The following is a 25,474-nucleotide window of genomic DNA, read 5'->3' on the forward strand; positions in this document are numbered from 1 at the left end:
TAAAGCAGTAGTTCTCACTGTACTTTATGTAGAGCACAGATTGTTAAACACCAATTGTGAGACCTTGCCCTGAGAGTTTCTGCTACAGCAGGTCCAGGGCCTGAGAGTTTGCATTTGTAACACATTCCCAGTTGAGTTGATGCTGCTCACTGAGGACCACATGATGGGAAACACTAGCCTCATGTCACACTGATATTCACTCAATGGCTGAACAAGACTAGGATTGCAGGCTCCTGATGACACCACCCTCAGGTTGTTTTTCCATGGTTATTCATGCCAGCTTGAGTCATCACGACAAGGCCCTGAACATATACAAATATTAAAAAGATTGTGAAAATTAACTGCTGGCTTTTAAAATTGCTTTGAAGAAATGAAGAATCTAAGGCAAAATGAAGGTAAAGAAGGTGTCCTCCCTTCTTTTAATGATATCCATTGGATCAGGGGAAGCTGACCAGTTTGCTTGTGTGGGGATTATAGACAGACCTTGTCCACTTCTCTCTGGACATGTCCTGCTGATATTAATTCAGCATCTTTCCCCTTAGATTTTCCCAAAGCTTTTGCAAAGTCCCCAAGTCTCTGTCTCCTGACCTGCTGGAGAGCGAAGCTTAGGTTTCTGACAGCCTTTTGTCCATTTTCCTTCTGTGCACAGGATTTAGGAAAGCTCTCTGTTTACTTCCTCCTAGCTGGTGTTCTGCGAAGAAACAGCCACCAAAAGGGAACACGTTTCTAACATTTAAAGACAACCAATACTGGTTTCATTTTCCGTGTACACCAGTGCTGAATGTTAACATATGATTACTCCCTTCCAGGCCATACACACAAGTTGGTATTTGATAGATCAAGGGAGTCAAAAAGCAATAATGTTTTAACACTTACATAAAACCACCTTTTGTTTAATAGGAATAAATAATGTTCCGATCATAATAATGCCAATTCTCTGCACACAGAGCTGCAGCATCTAATGAGATGGGACCTCTGGACGTGAGGTGGGTACAATAGTATGAAGAATGCAACAGAGCAGCAGGAAAAAATAGTTCTAATCCCATGTACTGAGAAAGGAAATTGCTGAAGAAAACACCATATAATTAAACTAATTTCTTGTGTGTGATTCTTAAAGAAACAGATTGATCGTGTGCTGAAATTAGAGACAGGTGAATATGGATTTTCAAAATAGACTTTCAATAGAGTCATTCAGGGTGCCTGAAACTAAAGCAAAATAAAATAACAACAAAACACTCAGAGAAAAGAAAAAAGAAAAGGAAAGAAATACATAATCTCCTGTCTCCATGTTTCTACATTTTCTCCATATGCTGGACATGCCCATGTATGTCTTAGATTATGCGGTCAAATGTGATCATTTATACCTCACAATGGTCTTCTTTACAATTGCTTCCCTAGCACTGAGCACTCTGGTAGATGGCATATTGTCGATAAATATTAGAATTTATATATTAAACATTGGTTATTTGGCTGAAATTATCTTCCTGGCTTCATAACTAAGTACTTTCTGTGGTCTTCCTTTCCATTCAGGCTGCTGGATGGATCACCACATGAGCTGGGCAAGCCATTTACTCACCTTCATCCATCAGTGAGAAAACCACAATTCAGGCTGGCTCAAACAGTCTCTGTATTCCTTAGAGATTTGGAATAAGAAAGATCGAGATAATAACATATAAGCACTTTAAAACAGTTTAAGTGGTATGGTCATTGATCACTGTATCAAGTAGATGATTGCCTCTCTTTCCATGAAAGGCAAAGAGTGCTCGCTTCGGCAGCACATATACTAAAATTGGAACGATACAGAGAAGATTAGCATGGCCCCTGCGCAAGGATGACACGCAAATTCGTGAAGCGTTCCATATTTTTATGAATTCATTATACCTCGGGGGTCGTTACTGGTTAACTGCCCGCGCCAAGGCCTGGCTGGGCCGCTCTCCTGGCCTCAGCCCCCGAGGTGGCCTGGGTGCTGCCACTGCCACCACCACCCGGCAGGGAAGGAGCCTGGAGCCTTCCTCTGGCGGCGGGGGGAGTGCTGGCCACACCCCCATGTCGGGAAGGCCCTGGGGCGAAGAGAAAATCTGCTGGAATAGATTTGTTGGCTGAGGAGAGCTCAATAAAATGTTGTTTCCAAAAAAAAAAAAAAAAAAAAAAAAAAAAAAAAAAAAAAAAAAAAAAAAAAAAAAAAAAAAAAAAAAAAAAAAAAAAAAAGAAAGGCAAAGAAAGGATTCAGTGTTGCTTTCTAAATCATTGATCAATTGTTTTATATGGCGCAGGATATCATCATAATAAGCTGACCAGAGTTCACTAATTGCTTAATGTGTAAAGATTTTAAAAATGCTTGAATGTCAACCGTTTCCCAAATTACTTTGGTCCAGCTAGTAACAGCAGGAATATGCTACTTATACTAGTATGGATGCAAACAGTGTTACTATAAAGATCATTTTTATTCTTCATGTGACAAATGGCCATCAGGAGTTTGGAACTTCCTCAAAGGAGTTTGGGTGTATGTTCCAGGGAGGGTTTTCTTTACCTTACAGATTGAGTTTGGCCCAAGTGTTGTTTAAGCTTCTTGAGGGGATCGTGCTTGCATCTGAGGATTGCACACATCGATATATTCACCAAAGACCATCTGACTCCTGTTCCCTGAGCTTAGCTACCTGAGGAAATATTCAGACTGCTCTTTTCTGAGCACATTCCACTTGCCATTTCTCATCTACCTAACAGATCTCACAGTAATTTTTCTCCTCTAAAAATCACAGCCTGTTATTGTCTCATTGTCTTAAACCGAAAATAAACACAGCCGCTTGTGAGGCTGTCTATACAATATGCTCTCCCATTGCAAGCCTCCCACAGAGCAGATGAATGTTTATATGGGAGAGTTCACTTTTCCACAGGGTGGTATGAATAACATTATCACCACTCTTGGATCTCTTCAGTTTGATCACTAATTCCTTTTTTTTCCCCTTCATGCTTCTTTATTCTTATGTACTAAGACGTAATTTTCATACAATAAAATATAGCAATAGTAGATATTCATCTTGATGATTTTGACACTCAAATCATGATGGTGTATGTCCATAGAATGACTATACCAACCAAGATAGAATACTGCCATCAGGATACTGATGGAAAAAGGAAAGGCCCTTTGTACCCTCTTTCAGTTAATTTGCCTAATATTTGTTCCATCTGCCCCACCCCACCCTTAGCCCAGAGGCGACCATTGTCTGATTTCACTGTAGATTAGTTTTCTCTGCTCTTGGCTCTTATATAAACAGCTTCCTCAATTGAGTTTGGGTTTGTTGCTCAACATAACATTTTCAGATTCCTCCATGTTTTGTGTAGAACTGATTGTGTTCCATTTTACCGCTTTATAGTATCTCATTCTGTGATTATATAGTAACTTGTCAGTTCATGCATGACTTTGTCAGTGGGCATTTGGGTTATTTACACTTGAGGACTATTATGAATAGTTCTTATACAAGATGTTCATATACAAAATGCATGTTTTCATTTCTCTATATTTTCCTAAAAGGTGAATTTCTGGCTCATATGGTAGCTGCTTATAAGAAACTGCTGAGCAATTTTCAAGTTGATTCAATGATTTTGCATTCCACTAGCAATGGGAGTTGAGATTTTCTGCTTTTTTTTCTTAATCATTGGAAGAGGTCATTCAGAGGACATGACCTCTGGGTGACCTGCAACAGAACCAGGCACTCAGAGGCTCCTCCCCCTTGCAGGCCCCTGCAGGCCCCTGCAATGTACCTTCCACCTACAGGTGGACAGCTGTAGGACAGCTCAATCTATTTTTAAGGATAGCCCCAGAGAGAGTAAAGAGTCATTGAGATCAACTGGGCATAGTACTTGACACTGCCCAGTTAAGGCCTCTATAAAAAAAAAAAACAACCCTTAAGGTTCTGGCAGGTTGGTGTTAGTATCTATTCTGCTTGTGGCTGTCTAGAACAATCTCTCATTTATTATACCTGCTACCCTAGTGGTCTGGAGTGGACTGCCTCATTCTTGGGTCTCCTTTTGTGTAGTTTGTCTCTCCCTCCATGTGCTATCTCTCCTTGGCCTCCATGTGTGGTGGTGGTTTGCAAACCAACACTCATGTTTTAGCCAAAGTTTGGTACAGTCATTCTTTTCTTTTTTTTATAGCCATTTAAACTGTCTAGAATTATATTTTATTGTGGTTTTAGTTTGCATTTCGTGGGTGACTAAGGAAATTGAGCTCTTCATGTGTTGACTGGTCATTCCTATTATCTCTGTGAAGTGTCTGCTTAAGATTGCTGCCCATCTTTAATTGGGTTGTATTTTTTTTGTTGCTGATTTGTGAGATTCTTTATGTATTCTGGATAGAAGTTCTTCGTCAGATACATGCATTGTCGATATTTTCTCCCATTCTATAGATTGCTTATTCATTTTCTTTTTTTAAAAATTTTATTTATTCGTGAGAGACAGAGAGAGGCAGAGACATAGGCAGAGGGAGAAGCAGGCTCCATGCAGGAAGCCCGATGTAGGACTTGATCCTGGAACTCCAGGACCATGCCCTGGGCTGAATGCGGCACTAAACTGCTGAGCCCCCCAGGCTGCCCAACTTATTTATTTTCTTAACAATATTTTTTCATGAGGTACCTGGGTGGCTCACCTGTTGAGTGCCTGCCTTTGGCCTAGGGTGTGATCCTGGAATCCTGGGATCCAGTCCCATGTCAGACTCCCTGCGGGGAGTTTGCTTCTCTCTCTGCCTGTGTCTCTGTCTCTGAAAAATAAACAAACAAACAAACAAACAAAAAACAATACTTTTTTGATAAACAGAAGTTTTTAATTTTTGAGATGTCCAAATTAGCATTTCTTTTTTTCTTTTTTTTTTTTTAAGATTTTATTTATTTATTCATGACAGAGAGAGAGAGGCAGAGACACAGGCAGAGGAAGAAGCAGGCTCCATGCAGGGAAACTGATGTGGGACTCGATCCAGGGTCTCCAGGATCATACCCTGGGATGAAGGCAGTGCCAAACCGCTGGACCATCGGGGCTGCCCACACTCCTTTTCTTTTGTGGTTAATATATATATATATATAATATATAATATATATTAATATATATTAAATTATATATATTAATATATATATTAAAGATTTTATTTATTATTTGAGATAGAGAAAGCAAGCATGAGAAGAGGAGCAATAAGGGGGAGGGAGAGAGAGAATCTCTAGCAGACTCTGTGTTGAGCTTGGTGTCTGATGTGTGAGGCTTGATCTCACGATCCTGAGATCCTGAACTAAACCTCCAACAGTTGGAGGCTTAACTGAGCCACCCAGGCACTCCATCTTTTGTGGTTAGTATTTTGTGACTTACCTACAGATGATTTTCCCAGCAGAAGGTCACAAGTTCCTTTGTCGTCTTCTGGAAGGTTTGTTGTTTTAGTTTTTATGGTTTAGGTCTATGATCTATAAAAAATTACATCTACTTTGTGAACTAAAATTACATTTCAGTCATATCCATATGACTATTTCATTGTTCTAGAACTTGTTTGTTGAAAAGATTATCCTGTCCACATTGAACTCACTTGGTACTTTGGTTGGAATTATTATTAATATTTGACCTATCTGAACTATTATCTTTGATTCCATTGTCTGTCTTATTGTCTGTTGTCTATTGGTTAGTCTAATTAATGCTGATATAATACCAATTTGAATACTGTAGCTCAATCATAAGTCATGAAATTGGGTATTGAAAGTCCTCCAAATCCGTTCTTTTGCAACGTTGGGTTGGCTAAATGCAGAATTTTGATTGGAATTGCATTGAATCTAAAGACTATTTTGAAAGGAATGAACATTCTGATACTGAATCTTCTAATATATGAAGTAATATATCTATGCAAGACTTTATTTTCTTGTAGCAATATTTTATAGTTTTCAGTGTAGAGGTCATAAACATTTTTATTTATTCCAAGGTATTTCATGTTCTTTGATTAAATTACAAACTTCTGGTTGTATGTAGCCAATAAATAGAAATATAATTCTATTAAATATTACCTTTTTGTCCTTTTTATTGGCTATGTTTTTGATTAGTGCCAGGAGATGTTTTTTAATTAAATGTCATAATATTTTGCATGTATGCAACAATTTCATCTAAGCAAAAAGACAATTTCACTTCTTTTTGATCTTTATGAATTTCTGATTGCCCTAAGGTCTGCAGTACAAGGTCAAAAAGAAGTAGAATATTCTTGGTTTGTTCTCAATCATAAAGAAAAATTGTTGGCTGTTTCATCATTAGCTATGGTATTACCTGTAAGTATCTCCTAAGTATACCTTATAAGGTTAAAGAAATTCTCCTCTATCTTTTGATGACTACAAGTATTTATCATGAATGGTGATTGAATTTGGCCAAATATCTTTCTTTTTCCTTCACTTCTGAAGAGCACATTCTCTTTTATTTTTTGATAGTGATTCTAACATTCATTTTATTTAAATTGTCAAATTTATTGGGAAATTTATTGTTTATCTACATATATAATATCTGAAGTATTTTGTATGATAGATCATCTTCTTGATACTTTCTTTTTTACTGATCAGTTTTGTTAGGGGGTTTTCAGTGTTAATCTGTTCAAAAGCCAATTTTTACTCTGTTGATTCTCTATTGCTTATATATTTATTTCAGTTCTACTCGTTTTTTCCTTTTCTAGTATGATTTTAATTTGCTCTTTATTTCCACTTTTCCTTTCTTTTCTTCTTTTCTAATATATGCTTTTAAAGGTAAAAATGTTCTTCTGGGAGCTGCTTTAGCTACCATATACAAACTTTGATATTTCAGTCCAAAATATATTTTAATTTTTGTGGGTATTTTGTATAATTTGTGGATTATTCTGAAGTGTTTTTGGCCAGTATCCAATATTTGGGAATTTTTCAGGTAATTTTATTATTCATTTCAAATCCTTCATATATTAGAGATGTCGTTTGTTTCTTATACCCCTACTACTTCTCAAAAGGAGTCAGCAATCATTCATATTTTTGTTCTCTGGGTATAGTTTTCCTTTTATCTTTTCACAAATTTCCTTTTATAATTGAACACCAATAAAAAATAAATAAATAAATAAAAATGTCCTTTTATCATTTTTTTAATAATTTGATTATAATGTGCCTAACTGTCTCTTCCTTATCTGTCTTGTTTCACTCACTAATAAATCTTACTTTGTGGACTGATGATGCCCAACAATTTTGAAAAATTCCCAGCCATTAGCTCTCACATATTGCTAGTGTCCATTTCTCTTTTACCTTTTTCTGACACAAGAAATATACATATATTAGGCACTTTGATATTGTCCCACTGTTTTTTTGATGTGCTCATTGTCCTTCTTATTTGTTTGATTAATTTCTATTGACCTTTCCTTGAATTAATTCAGTCTCCTACTGTGTCTAATGTGCTTTAACACCTTGAAGGAGTGGTGTCTGGTTGGCTCAGTTGGTAAAATATATGGCTCTTAATCTTGAGGTGGTAAGTTCAAGCTTTATGTTGCGTATAGAGCTTACTTAAGGTTAAAAAAAAAGTAAAGGGGTGCCAAGGTGGCTCAGTCGGTTAAGCATCTGACCCCTGATTTCAGCTCAGGTCATGATCTCAGGTTGTGAGATTAAGCGCCGAGTTGGGCTCTGCCCTGCTGAGTGTGGGTCCTGCTTGGGATTCTCTTTCTCCCTGTCCCTCTGCCTTTTTGTGTCCATGCTCTCTCTCTCACACTCTCTCAAATAAACAAAAAATAATAAAAAGTTAAACACTGAAGGAATTTTAAATTGTGGATGTGTTCCATATTTACAGCATTTTAATTACCCACCCCCCAGCTTTACTGAGGTAATTTACATAACATTGTGTAAGTTTAAGGTGTAAAATATAATGCTTTGATACACATGCATATTGTGAACTGTTTATTACAATAAGGTTAGTTAACACTTTCGTCACCTCACTGAATTATAGCTGTATGTTGAGAATTTTAATATCTATTCTCTTAACAACTTTCAAGTATATAATACAGTATTGTTAACTATAGTCACTATGCTTTATATATTATAGCTCTAAAACTTAATAATCATTAAACTGGAAGTTTATACTCTTCAATCAACCTCTCCCCACTTCCCCAACCACCTAGCCCTTGAAAACTGCTATTCTACTCTTCGATTCTAAAGGTTTGGAATTTTCAGATTCTGCATAAAATATCATACAGTATTATTTTACTGTTTGATTTATTTCACTTAGCATAATACCTTCAAGGTCCATCTGCATTGTCATAAATGTCAGGATTTTCTTTTTCTCATGGCTGCATAGTATTCCATTGCATACATATGTACCCTATTTTCTTCATCCATTGATAGACACTTAAGTTGTTTTCATGTTTTGGCTATTTTGAATAATGCTACAATGAACATGGAGTTAGAGTTAGCTCTTCAAGATGTTGATTTCATTTCCTTTGTTTTGTGTGTGTGTGTGTGTATATATATGTATATATATATCTCCAGAAATAGAGTATATGGATCTATGTTTAATTTTTTGAGGAACTTCTATGGTGCCTGCACTAATTTACATTCTCACCAACTGTGCACATGCATTCCCTTTTATCCACATCCTTGTCAACACTGGCTCTCTTGCCTTTTTTGGTAATAGCCATTCTAACAGATGTGGAGTGATATCTCATTGTGATTTTGATTTGCCTTTCCCTCATCAGTGATGTTGAGCATCTTTTCATGTACCTGTTGGCCATTTGTATGTCTTCTTTGGAAAAACATCTACTCAAGTCCTTTGCCCATTTTTAAAATGAGATTTTTGTGTGTGTGTGGTTGAGTTGTATGAGTTCCTTATGTAATTTGGATATTAATCCCCTGATATATGGTTTGCAAATATTTATTTATAGCATTTTTATTTGGTTTCTTTTAATAGTTTCCACTTTTGTGACCTTTCCCATTTACATGTTGTTCACCTTTTCCAAAGCTCCTTTAAAGACTAATTGCTGTTATAAAATTCTCACCTCTCTCCAATATCTGGGTCGATTTTGAGTCTCCTTCTAGTAATGATATTCTCTTTTGATCATGGGCAGTGCTTTCTTGCTTTTTTTGTTTTTATTATTCATTTTCTGTAAAATAGAGCTGGGACTGAACTAAACAATATATCCAGAAAAGTTCAAATATTTTCTTCCATCAGACCACTAGTGTTAATAAAACATAGCAGTGCTGGGTTTGGGCTTGTGGCAGCTTTAGATTCTGTCAAGGCTTCAAATACATTATGGGTGGGACTAGAATTTTCCACTTAGCAAGACTATGGATATGAGTGTGAATAAGGGAGATCGCTTGTTGTTTTAGAGCATTGTTGGGAGGTTTTCAGTTTCTGGGGAATTGACTGCTCCCAAGTCCTGTCCTTTGGTTTTGCACCCTGCAGATATCCTACCTCATTGCTCTGCCTCCACACTTTGCCTGACTTCTGCAATATTTTGCATGAGGACCTGGCTTACACAAAGAGCTTCTTAGGACTCCCTTGCTCCCCAGAATTTCACCCCTGTGCACTCAATGAGAGCCTCAACCAAACTGATGGATGCATAGGACTCACTTTGTGGCTGGAGTTCTTAAGATTCTAATTGGCCACATTAACCAATCACAGCTGTTTTACATTGCTTCCCTTAGGATGGTTTCATCCTCCTATTGGTTTTTCCTCGAGTTATAAAAGCTATGGGTAGTCTCTTTTCCTGGGAAAGGTCTGACACTTTCTGGAATTTAATTCATTTAAGTGTCCTCCTCTCCTCATTTTTCTAATGGGCTCAGAAATCTGTGGGTTTTGTGTTTATGTAGCTTGTCATATCTTTTATGATTTTTGTTTCATCCACTAGGTAAACAGAAGTCTGATGGTTGGTTCTGATTTAGGACATACTAAGCCAGTTGTTTCTCACTTAACTGACTTTAGTTAGATATGCTTATTTATCCAAGTAAATATATCCCATAAAGATATTTTACAAAACTGGGAATGTATTTTATGACCCCCAACTATACATATACTGCTTAATAAACAGCCAAGACAATATATAAACATGTAAATGAAAAATATTTGTTAATGTCTTTAAAAATCAAGAGGTTTTGCATGTCTGTGGACTAGGTGTCTGTTTTAGTGTCACAGGCTAAATTTTATTTTATTTATTTATTTTTTTACAGGCTAAATTTTAAATACCAGCCAGAATTCTGTGATGTAAGGCAAACCTTAAATTCGAATGGCACTGATAACACATGGTCAAAGTATCCGTCTCCAGATTGCGCTGGAGCTTCCCATGAAGTCCTTTCAAATCCCTTCTTCAATTTCCTAATTCCTATGAGTTTAGAAGCAGGAGGGCATTATCATTCTTTGCTGCTGAGAAGGAAGAGGAAGTCACAGCAGTGCCTGCCAGGTGTTTATATCCAAGATGGCATAGTAGTCAATCAAACCAGGCAGAAGGAAGAAGTCACCAGAGGGCAACTAGCTTGTCCTTGTCCTGTCCTGGTCAGTCAACACCTAATTTGTACAAGACAAAATTGTCTATCCAATTTCTTAAAGGTCTCTTGAGACAGTGATGACCTGCTATGGTATTTAATAACCTTTAGATCAAAGACAGTAGTTATGTTTCACTAAATGCTGACAGTCTTCCTATGACCTCAAGACCAAGTATAGAGAACAGACTTAAACTGAAGTACATTGTCAGGTGCCTGGGTGGCTCAGTTGGTTAAATGTCTGCCTTCAGCTCAGGTCATGGTCCCAAGGTCCTGGGATAGAGTTCCTTGTTGGGCTCTCTGCTCAGGGACAAGCCCGCTTATCCCCTCCCTCTGTTGATCACCCTGCTTGTACATTCTCTCTCTGTCAAATAAATAAAATCTTTAGATAAACAAAAAACGTTCCTGAAGCACATTGTCAGCTTCATAGTTACTTTAGTACCTAGAAACAGTAATGATGCACCTAAGCAATCCTTTCTCTTATGTTAAAATTTCTGTAAATTTGGAATTGATTAAAGTTTATATGAAATATTCCTTGTACAAACTGCACATTTGCAGTTTGTATATAGTACTTATTTGTATATAATACTTAAAAGAGTATTACCTAACATTAATAATTTTGCTAGTGTTTAAATATCTCTTAATTTTTACAAAAACCATATATACATATGAAAATAAATAAATGAAATGGTTTCTCATATATATATGAAAACCATATAGATGTAAAAATTAAATCCGATAGATGTGTATATCTATATTCTGTAAGACAGAAGCAGAGCTATAGCTGGTCTTGTCCCCACACCTTGTGTGTGGAAGACCTAGTGTATGTATCCATATTTATTTGATTCGATTGCCTTTGCTATTTACTGTCTGCAATCACTTTATACACCTTGTGCAGTAACTCATCAAACCAAATGTGGGAATAATTCTAAGACAAAGGAATTTATTATGGGCTTGGGCTTCGTTTAAATCACAGGCATCTCTGATGTACTTACAACTTGATTTGATGATCTATTTGATCTACATGCTCTTTTAGGGAGAAACCTACATTACGTAATGTGCAACCATGCTATTTTTTTTCTCAAGATTTATTTATTTTAGAGAGCATGATCAGGAGGGGCAGAGGGAGAAAGAACCTGAAGCAGACTCCATGCAGGGCACAGATCTCTTGATAGGGCTCTATCTCATGACCAGGAGATTAGGACCTGAGCCGAATGAAACTAGGAGTCAACACTTAACCGACTGAGCCACCCAGATGCCAGTGTACAGCTATACTTAAGATTAAAACAAGAGTGACTTATCTTAAATAAGAGAAATAAACTTGGAGCAGAGAGCAGGGTTTTATTTCCACATGGGTTAAAGAAAAATATAAATAGATGTCCTATTTTCAAACTGAGATTTCATACAAAAACAGGAATCTCTAGTTCCTGTTCTTGAGAAATCATAGAAATGGACAAAACTTGGCTCACATTCTGTGGCACAGAGCAACACAAGCTGTCAGAAAGGATTGGATTTGCCAGTGCTCCATAGTCCTCACTGTTCCCTACTTCTCTCTTTTCTTTCACAAGGACACTTGAATACACTGAGTTTTCAATCCTTTTAATGCAAGGACACATTACTTAACCAAAGAATGGAAGTGCTACCTGTGAACTAGCAAATAGGCCAAGTGGAGCCCTCACTGACAAAGTGGGCATGACCCTCTTTTTTAAAGGGTTTTACCAACCAGCAGCCACGGAATCTTCACATGTTTTGCAGGAGGCATTTTGTTGTTCATAGAATTTAGGCTATTTGATTGCTCCAGGATGCAGCTTTCTAAGTCAGTCTAGAAAAGTGGGGATTTTGTAGTTGATCTGGTTTTTGTTGAAGTCTTATTTCAGCTTTCTGAATTTTAATAGGACACCTCAGGCTTCAAAAAAATTATATATATGTATATAAAATTGTTTATGAACATTATTAACCCTATTATATCAGGTAAGGACAAAAGCAGTGACTGTCCAAAAGCATAGTAAGAGAAAACATTAGGATGCACATGTATGAGGATAATTTTTTTAAAGTCTACCATATACATAAATATATATATATAAAACATTGGATATTATATATTTAACATGTTATATTCCACACTTGTCAAAATCTTAAAAATCAAAAAATTTGCATTACATAATTTAAGTGTTGGAGATCTATTGAACTTGTAGAATTTCAATGTATATTTAGAAAGAAATATATTTGGAGACTATGAAATCCTGGCCTATTAATACAGGTATCCCTTTAGTTATCATAAACAAGACTGGGAGAAGACACTTGGTAGAATGGCAGCACAAAACTACACCAGGCAAAGATCTATATGTGAAGCATTTTTATCTTATCCTTCAGGTGGTAAGGAGCTGTTTATAAGCACTGTTTATCAGCAGGGAATTAATCTGATAAAAAAGTATATGTATTTGAAAATTAGATTGACAATTCATTGGGGGAAAAAAACTCTACATGAAAGACAAATAAAAGGGGAGACAAACTGGAGGTGATTGTACATAATGTAGAACTCACTGAAGGCTTTGTAGATAAAAAGGGCATTAGATTCAAAACATAATTTGGAGGTGTGATCAACTAGACTGTGTGCTACAATTGAAGAAAGGGCTGAGGGAGAGGGAGAAATTGTGGTGAATCCCAATCTGGACATCTGGATGGAGTTTGAGTATTTACTTTTAAGATTTATTTTTATTTTAGAGAGTGATTGCATGTGTGGGGAGTGAGGGGCAGAGGGAGAAGGAGAGAGAGAATCCTCAAGCAGATTCCCTGCTGAGCATGGAGCCTGACATGGGGCTTGATCCCAGGACCCCGAGATCATGATCTGAGGTGAAATCAAGAGTCTGACGCTTAACCTATTGAGCCACTCAGGTGCCCCAGGAGTATTCATATTTAAATGAGAAGGTGAATCCAGGAGGAAGCAGAATGTGTTTCACCTATCTGGATAACTAAGAAACTATTTAAAAATCAAAAGTGAGGCATTTTTTGAATCAGGAAAATCCAGATTATTTAGAGGGAAAAATATTTTGAAAAATATGCCTTTTCTTTGGTGTGTGCATTTCTTTTCCCTCAGCCACAGAGTGGTCACTCACACTTTTGTTAATCAAGTTCTTCCCTTCATTCTTCAGCTGCCAGTACTGAGATTAATCCTCATTATGAAAAGAATGATCAATATTCTGTAGTACCTCTCACCAGAGACTATCAAATGTAATAGCAATCAAATATTTTTGTTCTTAAAATTGTAAATCAATCAATATTACTCACTTTCCCCATTGCCATTTATCCATGGTTCATCAAATGTTTATGCACACAATTTAATTGCAGCAAGGAACATTTCAATGCCATTGACCTTCTCCTCTTGGGTGCATGTACTTCTAGCAGGAAAAATTGACAAGTATGATAGATGAAGTTTATAACAAAATTCAGCCCCTTCCCCAGATCTTTACTAAATAATTATATTATTTTAAAATATCTAAGCTAGAAAATACTAGCTTAAAGATAATCTCATAGATTTAATTTTCTATAATACCTAGGACATTTGTACCTATCTGTGTGGGAAAGCTGAAGATAAGCAATCACAGCTGCTAAGTGGCCTGCCTAAATGTAATTGCTAGTTAGCAGTTAAGTTGAAATTAGAAATCTTAAAAAAAAAAAAAATCCAGATCTTCTGACTTATTCTGACATTTTACTATTTCCCCTATGTACACAATTGATGCTGTAGCCCTATCATGAAGTTGGCCACCCACTTGGAGGGCTCCAGGCCCAGTGATAACTGTCACATCTTCAAGGATTGTATTTAGTGCTGGAGTCCTCATTCATGTTCTCTGGACTTTAGCAAGTTGGGCTTGTGAGCTCTTCTAATTGTCTTAAATATTCTAATGTCATGACAAACTTCACAGGCCAAGTGAATCTCTGATTTCTCATTGTGATGGAAGAAACAGCAATTCCAAGTGATAAGGCTGATCTTTTCATTTAGATTCCTTTGACAGTTTTATATCTCTAATACCTAAAATATGGCCAATGTATTTAACGAACCCAGTTTGCTTTGTATAGTAAAATCTTTTAAAAAAAAAATCTTTTATAATTTGAGAGTCAATGCTCCAGGTTGGGTAGGATCTAAATGCCCAGATCGATATTTTCATCTGATACCAAGATAGTTCACCTTGCTCAATTTGAGTTTCTATATATCAGGAAGAAAAGAAATCATTTAATATTTATTCGATAATATTTATTGGATTCCTTCTATGTGCCAGAGACTTCACGAGCCCTGAAAAATGAGTAAGGAGAGCTTTTTCATGTGGATATTGTGATTTCAAAAATAATGTGTGTCGAGTCTATGCCCTGTAGCATCACTGGCTGGCTGACTAGAGGAGGTGTCACGTATGCACTTCCATAAGAGCCCTCTCTAGACCACTTGGCTTGACGGCTGTGGCCTCCACAGAGCCTGGGACATTGTGGAGATCATCTGCAGTGCTGGTACCTATTAGTACCTCATCAGAAGGAGTGGGGCAAGCCGATTAGAACCTAGACCACTTCTATTTACAGAGAAATAGACTGTTAATCAGTGAGGACAGAGAAGAGAAACAAATGCCAGTTACAATAGACTTAGAAGTTCTTTAAGTACATTTGGTAGAGCTTGCCAGAGTGTGGCAGTGGTTCTTTAATTATACAGGAAGAAATCTTTAGAAATGAAATAGCCTCAGGCTGAGTTAACAGAAATAATTTTGTAACAGGTTGTCAGGAAGTCTCTGAAAGTAAACCTTATCTTTCATTGCTTCTGAAAAAGATAGCTTTTAAGCAGGTCTATATTTTTTCACCTGTGTGTATGTATGTGTGTGAGTATAGGTCAGAGAGGTCCTTTTTGATTAACTACAAAGAAAAGCTCTTTATTTAATAGATTAATTATAGGCTCAGGCTCAGGTATGTTCGCTAGTGCCATTTTATGAAGCGGTTTCTTTTAACATGCTTTCACATCATGAATGCCACTTAAGACCCTGGCATTTATAAGGTATACTCACTATTTGTGAATTTTGTGGAACCTTTTTCTTGCCATTTGAACCTTTCTCTTGCCATTTGATCATAGAGACTCCCCCAAGGAAATGGACTCTAAAACATTTTCTCTTTTATAGACTAGCTTTAGTAATATTTTATGATAGAACTACAGGATTCTACACTTGGGAAACTGTGTATCTGCTAAGTGGAGGGGTAGGATAGAACATCTGTTTATTTTTCAGTGTCAAGGGGTATGTGGGTGATTGAAGAGTTAACAGAAATCCCACGAAGGCTAAGGCAGGTTTTTCTTCCACCCACACATTATTTTTTGCTAGGTTCCCAAGATTGGATTCCTAGCTTTGGTCTTGTCTGTTTCTTCATCTGTTTGGGGCCCATGTACTTTCTTTTTACTGTCAACCTTCACTTCTCAGACTCCATCAACCAGCCAACGGGACCTGGTGAACTTCTGCCTTGCCCAAGCTGTCTAGATCACTGTCCTGGTAATTCTTAGACCAAATTGTGCAGACAGTTTATCAGACATCCCTGAACGTTGGATTTCCAACTCAATGTTTCATGCTTTGAATAAATCTTCATCCAGGAGGCCATCCCTGCTTTGGTTAAGTGTTCTCTAACAACAGATTATAGCACTAACCATCACAAGTCAATTTCTTCATATGTCTTTATGATGGCATATGACTCAACTCTGTCAAAAGAGTAAGACTAATTGTAGATACTTTAAGAATCCTGTAAAAGAATGCTATGGGAAGCCTGTGGATGGTGTCCTTGCAACCACATTGCATAGGAGGATACCTTTTCTCTTGACTCATAGGCTACTCTTATGGCCTTGTCTTTATCCTAGAAACTTAAAACCATATTCTCATCCCTTGTTGTTGTTGTTTTTTTTTTTTAAAGATTTTATTTATTTATTTATGAGAGGCAGAGAGAGAGACAGAGACACAGGCAGAGGGAGAAGCAGGCTCCATGCGGGGAGCCTGACATGGGTCTCAATCTCAGGACTCCAGGATCACGCCCTGGGCAGAAGGCAGGCGCTAAACCACTGAGCCACCCAGGGATCCCTCATCCCTTGTTTTAAGCAGACCATCTGTATTCATGAAATTGATAAGCAAATTAACAATAAAACCCATGTTTCTAAGTAGCTACAGCTCTGATGAGGATGTTAAAAAAATCTGTTGCCTTCCTAATGACAAAGTGCTGTCATAGATTCATTTGAGACTCAACTGACAGCAAATTTGTAGGATTACAGGTCATGCATCAGGATTCCCATTTTTCAGATGCAAAAAAGTCCACCAATATGAAGCCACTTTGTGGGGGGCTATACAATTCTGAACTGACAGAGCTGTTATTTCAAGTGTGTGGGCTCTAAAATATCTGAGGTTTTCATGCACATATTGCTTCTTCTGAAGCATGAAAACTCCTCTCTAAGGGATGCTCTCATCATGATCTCAAATCATGAAATCTCAAATCAAAGAGTCTTTTTCTTCCAAATATTTATTTTTCTTTAATGTTTTTCTCCTGATCTACTTTGGTCTTTTTGCCGTGGTGCCAATAACCTGCTAATATCTTTTTTATGATATTAATCCTGTGTGTTCTATTACATACCTTCCTTCACCCTCCTCAAGGACATGGCAATGTTTTGTTGTTTTACTTTGGTCATGGAGTTGGGGTCAAGTGCCTACAAGGGTTGGTAAACAGTAACTTGCAGTTGGTTTTTGCCTGGCCTCACTAAACAAAGAATTATTTTTACATTTCTGAAAGAGGTTTTTTGTTTGTTTGTTTGTTTTTTGTTTTGTTTTGTTTTAAACAGAGACTACAGAATATGTGACAAACACCATGTGTGGCTCACAAAGCCTAAAATTTTTCTATCTCCTTGCAGAAAAAGTCTACCTCTTGGCCTAGAAATTTGCCCAAATACTTGGTAGAAGCTCCATGTATTTGTTGAATGAATGTGCACATGTATGCACGTGTGTTGAAGTGGGTCTTTCTTCTTCCATGAAGCTAATTTCTGGCAATAAGACCCATCCAAATGAGAAAACCTGAACTCCTGGTACCCCCGCTGCGCGCTATTGGCATCTGGCAAATATGATGGTGTTTTTGGTCCGTTGTTATTTCCATCTCCATAGCGCAGATGTAGGTTAGGCATCTCAAAATCAGGAGCTATTCATCAGCTAGTGGAGAATATTCATTGTTATTTGGGCTGTCGGTGTAATTAGCTCATCTTTGAGAAGCCTTTGCACCAAGGCTGGTTTGTTACTGGAGACTTTGCCTCATCACCACCATTCACATGCATATTAGTGTTTCAAAGAGCATGTTGCTATTTTGATTTTTTCTTTTTTTCCTTAGAAGTTAAGGTAAAATATTCAATATCTTTTCCCCCCTCCTGTCACTGCCTTGAAGACAAAGCCTGTTGGTCTGCATGTAGCTAATGGCCACTATTCCACGGAGTCTTTGATAATGGTCCAGATGAGAGTGAAGAGCAGCCAAGCACAAAGTACACTGTAATAAGGTCACTAAAGCTGTAAATTACTGGTTTTCATCCTTAGATATGTCTTGCGGTGGCCTGAGAGAGTTTCGCTTCATTAAATGTGAGAAGTCGCAACTCAAGCTAAATCTCGGGAGATATTAAATGCTGAACATATGCAATTACACCAAATGATGCTCCCAACCAGAACAGCCCAAGCTGATTTTTAAAACTGTTAACTCAATTTCTTACCCATGTTTCCTCTGTCTTCCTGTCCCCTTCCCCTAGCCCACCAGGCCCTCCCTTACAAATAGCATTCGAAATACCAGCCAGGGCTCTGGCACAGGACTGCTGGCTGTTCTTCACATCTCACTGACGATTCCCACAGGTTTTTAGAATCAAACTCTGCCTCTGTCGTTCAAAGCAGCCTTTCCTGGCTACATTTTAATTAATTCCGTATGGTACAACGATGATAATTTGGCCCCAAATAAAAGTGAGCCTGAGTTAATGCTGTTATCATTAGAAAGATTTAATATAGAGAGGCAATTAGGAAGTTCTTCTGGAAGTATTGTGGAGTGTGAAGGGAAAAAGAAGGAACTAGTGCCAAAAACTCATTTATCAAATTAACAAATGTGAGAACATAAGGTCCTAGGTGAGTTCTCACCTGGGTCCCTTTCTTGATTGCCTCTGCTCGTGAATTCTACTGAAATTCCGCACAACCTATGTTTTCATTATTATATGGTTGGTGTTGAGACCTGACAAAGAGTCCAGAAGGGGTAGAGATGGGAGTGCTTTTCCAGACCACCATGGTAATCTGCCTTGAATGAACTGAAGGCCTTTTCTCAGTCATGCCTTCTTCCTCTGCAATATATTTTCTTTATAGTTTTTCTTCAAAGTAGGATAATCAAAGGCTCAAGTTGGGGTGCTGTCTAAACTTAGAAGTATTCTGGCTATTTTTTAATGGTTCTGCCCCAGCAGCTAGGCTATCACATCTGGGTGTGCTTGTTCTCATTTTACTTTCCTTCATTACAAAGCATCTTCCTGACTCTGGGTAGCTTCTTTTATTAAACCTTAGGTGTTATGTGTTTTAATTAGTTGTTACTAGCTAGTTGCCTTGGAAAATGGTTCAAATATGACCTTATGATTGATAGCAACTGACCTATTGCCCTGCCCAGTGATATTCACGCCTACCATTGAATAACAGTGGCAAGTCAGATCCTTTTATGTCAGAGTATGTCTTGGTTTGAGGCAGACCATTCTGGAATTCCTGGCATCTTCCAACTGATTTTTGATACATATTGCCATACTGCTTTTAGAAATATTTAATTTGGCTATACTAACCAAATAGATTTCCATCTCCTATGTCCATTGATGGCAGACATTTTAATGGGAAAAAGTACATTTAAAAAAATCAATTTCTTTGAATCCTCCTAAGATTTTAAATAACCTTGGTTTTTTCCCCCTATATTATATATATATATATATATATATATATATATATATATATATACATATATACATATATACATATATACATATATATGTATATATATATATTAATTCTGTACACTTCTTTTGAAAGTGTTTTAAGACAAATCAAATATAGGGATCCCTGGGTGGTGCAGTGGTTTAGCGCCTGCCTTTGGCCCAGGGCGCGATCCTGGAGACCCGGGATCGAGCCCCACGTCGGGCTCCCGGTGCATGGAGCCTGCTTCTCCCTCTGCCTATGTCTCTGCCTCTCTCTCTCTCTCTCTCTGTGACTTTCATAAATAAAAATTAAAAAAAATAGACAAATCAAATATATAATGATGACACAGTTCATTAAATTAGATACAGAACATCCAAATTTAAATTTCAGATAAACAATTTTTTAGTATAAATATTATACTAAAATACTAAAGTATAACTTTAGTATACTAAAAGTATTTAGTATTTTTCATGAGGCACTTCTAAGAAAACAGTCTGAAATTCAAAGTTAACTGGACATCCTGTTTTGTTTTTAATTGTTAAGTTTGAAAATTATTCATAAGTCTTTATCTTTAGTCCTATCTAATACTACTCTTGGCTTCCAACTTAAATATCTAGTTGCCTCCTCAACATTTCTACATGGAAGTCTATTAAGTATATAAAAAATTGACATGTCCATAAAAGATCTTGATTTCACTGGCCTTTCTCAAGTCTGCTGTTGGGTTTCTTTTCTCATCTTAGTTAACTGTATTAGCCTGTTCCTAAGGTTAAATGTTCCGAGTGTTGTACTTTTTCATATATATTCTCTTCAAATATCCATGCACTCCATCAGCATGTCCTCCGATATTTGCCTGAGATCCTACCACTTGTCGACATTTCCACTGTTCTAACCCTGGTCCTAACTAGCTTCTGTTTTTTACCCAGCAGCTTCCTAACTGGATTTCTTGCAACCCATTTTGCACTGCGCCACTTACTGTAAACAGCAATGAATGTGATTGGTGCTTACAACCAGTCCCCCAAGAGCTTCCCTTTGCAATGAGGAAACATCCAAACTCTCTGACCAAGGCTGATCAAGCTTCTCAGGCTTCCTCTCACTGAACTCAATCACTCTAGCCTTTTCCTTACCCCCCAAACAACCTACTCATTTCCGACTTAAAGTATTTGACTTTCCCCCCCTTTGTTTTGGATGCTATTTCCTCAGAAGGTGCCTGCTTCTATTTGTTTATGTTTGAAAGTAAATGTCACTTTCCAGAAAACACCACACATTAAGTGCTCTAATGCTTTCCGTTGTTCATAGCACTTCTTACTATCTGAACTGAGAGGTCCCTGGCTATTTTGTATACTTTCAGTTTAGCCCCTCTCTCTAGAATGTAAAGTACATAAAGGCAGAGGTATTTTTTCTTATTCATGTTGCATTTCCAGTGCTTAAGATTTGCCTAGTGGATAGATGGCTAAATGAATAAAGAACAAATGTTACAGAAAGCCCTAAGCACCTATTACCTACCTGTCTTGTAGTGTAATACACAGACCTTACATGGGATCAGCATGATGCCAGACAACTAGATACATGTCCTAGCCCATTTACATTTCTACTTTTTCAGGCGACCATTGGCCCCTTCTTTTCTTTTTCCAAAACTCATAACACCTCCTCTGTATTCCTCCTTATCAACTAATTACCTTGTTTACTCACTGAAAAATTGACGTAAACAGAAGAGATGTCCCATAGACTACCACATGCACATACCTTGTGCATCTGCATTTCTATGCCCTGCCTCCCTAACTTTACCAGTGATGAGAGATTTGTACTTTTAACTGGAGTCAATGTCAACACTTGGACATTCTTTCCCATTCCTTTCACTGATATGAGGACATCACTGCAGCCATTTTCCCTACTTTTATGTACATTATCAAATTTTTCTATCCTACCAATTACATAAAAAATAAACTTCCATCTTTATTTTTATTTTTTTTTTAACTTCCATCTTTAAAAAAAGGAAGGGAAGGAAGGAAAAACCATTGATTGATTGATTGATTGATTGCATGTGTGTGTGTGTGTGCCAACTTTCATACTATTCATTTGCTACCTTTGTAGTAAAACTCCTTGGATGAGCTACTATCTCCAATTTTTTTTACCTCTCGTCCTCTCTCTCTCATTGATCAATAATTCATAAACTAAAATTTGTCCACATTCTCTCTTAAACCCACTCGAATTAGGCTTTTGCCACCACCATGTCAACTCAGTGATTCACATGTTGCCAAATCTAATAGACAGAGACCATTTTTACTCTAATTTTGCTTATCAAAAGCATCCAAACCACTTGCATTTAACACAATTATTTTCTTTTAAAGATTTTATTTATTTATTTGAGAGAGACACAGAATGAGGAGTAGAAGGAAAGGGAGAAGCAGACTCCATGCTGAGCACAGAGCCAGGGCTTGATCTCATGACCCTGAGATCATGACCTGAGCTGAAATTAAGAGTCTAATGTTTAACGGACTGAGCCCCTCAGGCAACCCTTATCTTCCTTCTTTTTGATGAACTTTCTTCACTTGGCCTCTAGGACATACACTTGGTTTTTATGACTTGGCTGGCTGTTGCTTTTCAGGCTTCTTTGCTGGGTCTGTCTCCTTCTAAAATGTCTCAATGTTGCAGCCCTCCCAGGTGCAGTCCTTGGTCCTTTCTCTGTTCATACAAGCATCCTTCTTAATCTCATCAAATCTCATGGTTTTATGTCTCTAGGACAGGCTCTTCTACTAAGCTCTTCAATCATGTATCCAACTGCTGATATCACAGCTCCTTTTGGATGATTAAAAGCTCATATTCTCCATATTCTTTCTTGAACTACATGAACTGACATGAACCCTGGCCTTTTTTTTATCAAACATGTTTCTTTCGCAGCTTCCCCACTCCAAGTTTAGGTTGCTCAGGTCCAAATCAGGTAGAAAATTTAACATCTTTGGCTATTCCACTTCTCTCACATTTCACATTTAATCCATTTTAAGGTTGGATCTATTTTTCTATGTATAGAGTATGACCGTATTTCCCTACCTCTCCTACTACTACTACCTTGGTAGCACCACACAATCTTTTCTGGATTATAGCAAGAGCTCCAGGCAGGTCTTCTCTTATGCTTCTGTTCCCCCTCCCCTATACCATTCTCAACATATCAACTGGAGCAAAAAATATAAGGTAGATTGTTGTCATTCCTGTTCAAAATACTGCAGTGGCTCTCCATTTTAGAGTAAAAGTCAAAATACATGTAAAATCTCATAAATAAAGAATGGGTTCCTTTTGTGGTTCCATCTCCTGCCACTGTCTTCCTTGCTCAGTTCATTATGGCTGTGTTCATCCTTGGCTCCTGCCTTAGGAGTGGACCCTGCTGTAGGTCTTTTGCTCTAGTCCTCTTTGCCTGGAACACCCTCCATGATGCCTGCTTTGCTAACTTCCTCATTTCTTTCAAGTCTTTGCTTATACATCACCTTCCAATCAGGCTTATTCCATGCCTTCTCATTCTGATTCTTTTCTCTTTTTCCATAGTATGTAATGACTTCGAGCATACATATAACCTATTTATTGTTTGTATTTGTATTTTCCTCTTTCCACTGCCTAGAATGTAACCTCCTTGAGGTCCTAAGTCTTTCTTTTGTCCTTTGATATATCCCAAGATCTTAGTAACCCCTTAGTTAAATATCAATGGTCGGTATGCAGTTGTTGGGTATCTGGGTTCTGGAGTCAAACAGCCCAGATTCATATTCCACCACTGCTTTTCATAGCAGAGTGTCCTGTGCAAGTTAGTTGGCATTTTGTGGTCTCTTATTACTTACTTGGAAAACTAAAATAGTTAATGGGGTTATCTACCTCATAGGGCCATTGTTAGAATGGAGAAAACATATGCAAATTCCTTCAACTTGCACTGTCCATAGAGCAAGTTTGCCAAAAGTTTTAGTTATTACTTATTCCCTGCAGCAATCTTATGGGGTAAGAATTATTGCTATCTACATTTTACAAGTGAGAGAAATTGAAACTTAGAAAGCTAAACAATTTGATGGGAGACACATAGTAAGTGGCAGAAGTGGGATACAAATTCAGTTCCATTTGACAACACATTTAATGTCCAATCTCTCCTTACTGTCTATGAAGCTTTTACAAATGGAATATTATTTCCCAATTACATTTTCTAACTGTAGATATAGAAGAAACCATTGATTTTTTTAAGTACTGTGTAGCCTATCACATAAGCTTTGTCCTATTATTTATTTCAAATCTTGTTTCAAATATTTTTAATCTCCTGTCACAGCTTATCATATGGAGGAGAAATTTCAGAAAATATTTAATAGTGGGGCACCTGGGTGGCTCAGTTGGTTAAGCATCTACCTTGGTCTCTGTTCGTGATCCCAGGGTCCTGGAATTGAGCCCCGCATTGGGCTCCCTGCTCAGTGGGAGTCTGCTTCTCCCTTTTCCTCTGACCCTCCCCCCAGTTTGTGCACTCTCTCTCTCAAATAAGATCTTAAAAAAATTAATAGTAGAGACAGCAAAGCAAGTAGTTTACACCATTTATAGGAAAACTTTTAATGGTCATTCTTTATTGTTCACTGAACTTAAATTATATGTTCTTTATAGTGTTGAAAAGTATTGTTATTCTTATAGTTCTGTGGGGTACTTTTGAATTACTGGAGCTTATCAATTATCTACACATACTATTTTATCTTTATAGACAACTTTTTTTTAAAGATTTATTTATTTTGAGAGAGAGAGAGAGTATGAGTGGGAGGTGCAGAGAAAACGAATCCTCAAGCAGACTCCCTGGTGAGCATGGAGCCCAACTCAGGGTTTGATCCCAGGACCTTGAAATCATGCCCTATGCCAAAATCAATAGTCAGACACTCAACCAACTGGTCACCTAGGAGCCCCTCACCACATGCTAGTTTAAATTACCTTGGAAGAATAAGTGAGAAGGTAGTTGCAAATACCTATTCGATATTATGAAGAAAAGCAGTTTGTGAATTATAGATACCATACAAACAATATTGATTTGAGGCATGCTCATTGATATAATGTCTAGGATGCTTTGACAAAAACTCTATTTTAAGCTCATGTGCTATGTATGAGGCAGTTTACTGCCTTTATCCATCCTGTCTCCACTAGAAAGCAAAGCTTCAGGCGCCTGATGAAAACGGCCGTTGCTCCAGTGACTCATAGGATCACTTCTGTTCTGTTTTCACCTCTCTATTGCAAACGTTCTTTCTACTCTTGCATCTTTCCTTCCCGTTCTGGGAATATTGACAGTTGTTTCCAAGTATCTGTTGCCTTACCTGATAGCATTTCTTTGCTTATCATCTCAGCACTGATAGCACGTGCGCTGATGGGACTTACACTGGTTAGTAAAGTGTGACCAGAATAACGCACATCCTGTGTAAGCAAAGCCATACTCCAGTTCTATTCTTACTCTTTGCTTTTATCATAAGAGCAGAATGTACCATATAGGGCCTTCTCCATCAGCCTTCATGTCTGAATAAAGAAGACAGAGAGCAGAGCTATCTCCAATGGGTGGTAGATGAGGTTTGCCTTGGGAAGGAGGTAAGTGGAAGGGAGTGACCAAGCCAGAAGAGTTAGAAAGTTTTGTTTTTCTCATGGGATTTGCTATTGAAATATTGACTCACTTGGTCAATAAGATGTCAGCAAATGAGGTTGTGTGGTACATAGGAGAAAGCTTTGTTTTCTCTCTGCCACCACCAAAGCAGTATGCCCCACATAGGGACTATTTCAGTTGTTTCTAGAATAGATAAATAACAGAAGAGCTACAGCTAGAGAACAATGAATTAAAACATCCATAAGGTAAACCTTTGTTGTTCTAAGCCAGTGATATTTGGGAGTTGTTTGTTAACATTGCAAAAGCTAATGGATACATGTTTTCCTTGAAATCTGGATTCTAGTTCTCTAGCAACTGGAGTAACCAACTTTTTAGAAAGATGACCCAGGATATAGCCATACCAAACAAACAAATAGCATAACATGTAATAATTA

At 37.5% G+C, this 25,474-nt stretch overlaps 1 non-coding gene across 1 annotated transcript; it reads left to right on the forward strand.

Moving 5' to 3' along the window:
* The first annotated feature begins 1,759 nt into the window (after positions 1-1,759).
* On the forward strand, positions 1,760-1,866 carry LOC121490324. The gene has a single exon (XR_005987629.1). It is a non-coding gene; the product is annotated as a U6 spliceosomal RNA (small nuclear RNA).
* Positions 1,867-25,474: the final 23,608 nt, after the last annotated feature.

Source organism: Vulpes lagopus, chromosome 4, assembly GCF_018345385.1.
Source record: "Vulpes lagopus strain Blue_001 chromosome 4, ASM1834538v1, whole genome shotgun sequence".
Taxonomy (NCBI): domain Eukaryota; kingdom Metazoa; phylum Chordata; class Mammalia; order Carnivora; family Canidae; genus Vulpes; species Vulpes lagopus.